Raw genomic sequence first — 5,000 nt, forward strand, 5'->3', positions numbered from 1 at the left:
ATATTACTCTACAGTATTTCTTTATTAGTATTATCCCTACGTGTGATGTTTACCTAGTTTCTAATTACTAGATGAAAATAATTCTTTATACGGAAACAAAATATATACCTTTAATCATGTGGTATTTGCTTTTTTTTTTACAGATGTGTATAAAAAATATACATAGGTACTTTTCTATGAAGATTAAGTAAGAATTAGAGTTATTTTAATTTAATAAACCATATTCTCACAAGATCTAGAATTTTCTATAAATCTCTGTCATATCTCATTCCATTGAAATTTTCTTTCAACTATTATCTCCCTTTCATTTACGCGCATCTAGAATATTTCTTCTTCCTAATGCGTCTTTTTTATTTCCATCTTCTCCAATCACACCTTCATCATTTCTCAAATCAACTGAAGTCGAGTCGTTGAGTTACATATCACCGGGTTTATTGGTCATTAGAGAAGATAGGCAAAGGGGAACTCACCCCTTTGGATACCTTCCAGATTCCAGACCTTGTCATCAATGTGAAGAGTTGATGAAAGCAGCAGAGAAAAAAGAGGCAGAGTTAAACATGCTAATGCTGCTGCTGCTGATGATGATGATGGAGCATGACAAAATTCTATCACGAGTAACTCATGTTACCCTTGGGAAACAAATGAAGATTCACTCATCTTTGTTTTAAAAAAAGGAATTGCTACTTTATGAATACACACACACACACACACATATATATATATATATACATATATATTTATATATATATATATATATATATATAAATTTATATATATATATATATATATATAGAAATTTATATATATATATATATATATATATAAATACATATATATATATATATATATATACATATATATATATATATATATATATGTATTTATATTTATATTATATATATATATATACTGTATATATATACATATATATGTATATATATGTATATATGTATACATATATATATACATATACATAATATATATATATATATATATATATATGTGTGTGTATATATATATATATATATATATATTCATATATTCATGTATATAATTAATGGCATTTTCGCTTCTAGAAAGCTTGAGGTTTAGCAGAAAGGTGAAGGAAAGCAGATACTTCAGCATTTGGACAGTTTATTGGCTAAGCTTTCGGGAACAACATTTCCCATCATCGGAGCTAAAAAAGGAATGTAAAACACATATCAATAGACATTACGTTAGTCAATGAAATTCTGTTAAAAAGGCAAGAACTATAACAAATACATCGAAATACTTAAAAAATGAATTGGAGGAAATATACTAAAAAATAATAAATTAAACCATATAAATCAAATTAAAAATTAAAACATTAAAACATTAAATGAATGCTATAGGAAAAGAGCAATATCAAAATCAGAACAAATACACAGAAAACTTTAAAGAAGAATTCACAAAACATCATAAATATGGGAATCAAAACAATAATACACAGAAATAACCTGGAATAAAAGAAAAAGAAGAAAAAAAAACAGACAAAATAAAATAAACTCTGGATAAGAAAGAAACATACCTAGTATGGAAAAATATCCAAGACTGAGACATGGAAGGACGGGGAGGTTTAGACGTTAGAGAGTGTAAGTAATGGTTTGAAGATTAAGTGGTTAAGTTGTTAGGCAATATGTAAAGGAACAGAGGTTGTTGAGTGATTGAGAGTAGGGGATATCTGTTTAATGAAAAGTGATTCTAGGGTAGGTAGAGAATAACTATTGGGTGATTGGGCTAGTATTTTGAAATTAGAATAGTTAATTAATTGCTTGCATTGTTGAGCGTGATTACGTATGGAAGAAAATTATTTTTTATTTAAAATACAACCTGTATGGTGACTGACTCCTCTATGAGAGTCAATGCGGATCCTCAAGAGACGGTTGGAACAACCAATAAAGGTTCCTAAATTACATTTAGGACAATTGTATAAGTAAACAATTGAGGACCGCATCAAATCTGGTAGAGTGTCTTTGAATGTGAACATGCTGCCTATGGATAGTGGATTTTTTAATACAAATTTAAAATTAACATAAGGATACAAATTAGAAATAGCTTTATCAAGTTTACATTTAACATTTTTATAGTTATATATAAATGATAGAGACACATACATTTGCTTCTTTGGTACGTTTAGTACGGTGGCTTTCGGAATAAAAAAGTTATCTAAAAACTGTTTTGTAAATTTATCAAACACATCAGATGGATAACAGTTCCTAATAAAATATGATTTTAAAAATTTAATTTCCTCGTGGAATCTACTCCAATCTAAAGAAAGATTAAAAGCTCTAAAAATTAATGTTTTACATGAGTTTACTTTAAATGAAATCGGACAGTGACTAAAAAAGTTTAACCCAAGTCCAGTAAAAGTTTGTTTTCTAAAAATGCCAGTACTAAATGCACCATTACAACGTGAAATCTTAATATCTAAAAAGGAAAGTTGATCATTATGTTCGGAGTCCAACGTGAACTTAATATTTGAATGAAATGAGTTTATGTACTCTAAAAACAAAGTGGCATGATGTCTATCTTTAAAAAGAACAAATGTATCATCAACATAACGTCCATGAAATAGGGGTTTAAAGGACACAGGGCACTGATCAATGAACAACTTTTCTAGGTGGCACATAAATATATTTGCAAAGGTAGGGCCCAAGGGAGAACCCATTGCCATACCATCGACCTGTTTGTAGACTTTGTTTTTGAAAATAAAGAAAGTTTCTGTTACGGCAAGTTCAAGTAATTTTCTAAAAGAGTTAACGTTAAAACCATGAAATGAGGAAGTCGGGTTGGGAAATAGTCTAGTTAAAATAATGTCTATTGTTTCTGATAGTGGAATATTAGTAAATAAAGAGGTAACATCATAACTGACCATAAAACTATTGGGATCTTGCTGGAGAATATGAGGTACAAACTGAGATGAGTTTTGCAAGGTGTAAGCATTGGAAGTGAGATCACTGAGTAAAGGGACTAAAAATTTAGCTATACTAAAATTAGCGGAGTTGTAAGCAGCCAGAATGGGACGCAAAGGTATGTCAGCTTTGTGAATCTTGGGTAAACCATATAAAACGCTGAAGGATGAACCAGTGCTGTACAAGGAACGGTATGTTTCTTCTTGTATTTTAAATAAAAAAGAATTTTCTTCCATACGTAATCACGCTCAACAATGCAAGCAATTAATTAACTATTCTAATTTCAAAATACTAGCCCAATCACCCAATAGTTTTTCTCTACCTACCCTAGAATCACTTTTCATTAAACAGCTATCCCCTACTCTCAATCACTCAACAACCTCTGTTCCTTTACATATTGCCTAACAACTTAACCACTTAATCTTCAAACCATTACTTACACGCTCTAACGTCTAAACCTCCCCGTCCTTCCATGTCTCAGTCTTGGATATTTTTCCATACTAGGTATGTTTCTTTCTTATCCAGAGTTTATTTTATTTTGTCTGTTTTTTTTCTTCTTTTTCTTTTATTCCAGGTTATTTCTGTGTATTATTGTTTTGATTCCCATATTTATGATGTTTTGTGAATTCTTCTTTAAAGTTTTCTGTGTATTTGTTCTGATTTTGATATTGCTCTTTTCCTATAGCATTCATTTAATGTTTTAATGTTTTAATTTTTAATTTGATTTATATGGTTTAATTTATTATTTTTTAGTATATTTCCTCCACTTCATTTTTTAAGTGTTTCGATGTATTTGTTATAGTTCTTGCCTTTTCAACAGAATTTCATTGACTAACGTAATGTCTATTGATATGTGTTTTACATTCCTTTTTTAGCTCCGATGATGGGAAATGTTGTTCCCGAAAGCTTAGCCAATAAACTGTCCAAATGCTGAAGTATCTGCTTTCCTTCGCCTTTCTGCTAAACCTCAAGCTTTCTAGAAGCGAAAATGCCATTAATTACTTACGACGCAAATACGATGGATCTACAGTCAGACTCTACCGTCAACTTGAATCCTCCACGAAGATACTGAAGAAGGCTGAACTGGACCATGAATTTCTTTTGTATTGCAAGATGAGTAATATTGTTCCTAATTTTGTGAAATTTAAACTTTATCGTTCTTCTCTTTATGATACTGATTTCTACAGGTCTGCCGTTTTAAAACTCTTGGATATGGAAATTAATCTAAAAACAAAATCTGTTGCCCGTTTACAGTCCCACGTTTCATCTATAACGTCATCCTTTTATGAACAATTATCTTTACTTGATAAAATGTATTTAAAATCTCTTATAAAACGTAACTTGTCTAAGTTTATTTCTGACACAAAATCAGTACATGAACGTAAACTTTCGAAACTGGGTATTGAAAGGCTGAAGTTCCTTGCTCCTAGGGATGTAATTTTTAATTTTTCAGACTATACCCTTTCCAAAAAGGAAGAATTTTTGCTCTCTTTGGGGTTGGAGTTTTGTCTTCCTAATTTCCGACAGAGTTTCTCTAAGTTTTTCTTACCGTTTGAGATGTTTTTTAGTAATATTCGGAACCTCCCTTCTCATAATAATCTAGAAAAAGCCCATCAATCAATTCAAAATATTGCCCATGAAGCTTATGCCTCTTCAAAGTCACCTACATGGTTTCCATTTTTCAAGAAAGAAGATTTTAATATTCTAAAGTCTTTATCACTACGTAGTGATATCATTTTGTGTCGCCCTGACAAGGGTAAAGGTGTGGTGCTTCTCAATAAACAGGATTATATCGACAAAATGCTTCACATTCTTTCAGACAACAGTAAATTTTGTGAAATTGGGTCTCCAGAATTTAGTTTGATTTATAAAGTAGAGGACAAAATCAACCGTAACCTTAAACAGCTTAAAGATGAATCCTTTTTATCAGAAGAAACATACCGTTCCTTGTACAGCACTGGTTCATCCTTCAGCGTTTTATATGGTTTACCCAAGATTCACAAAGCTGACATACCTTTGCGTCCCATTCTGGCTGCTTACAACTCCGCTAATTTTAGTATAGCTAAA

This window comes from Palaemon carinicauda, chromosome 2 (assembly GCF_036898095.1).
Source record: "Palaemon carinicauda isolate YSFRI2023 chromosome 2, ASM3689809v2, whole genome shotgun sequence".
NCBI lineage: Eukaryota > Metazoa > Arthropoda > Malacostraca > Decapoda > Palaemonidae > Palaemon > Palaemon carinicauda.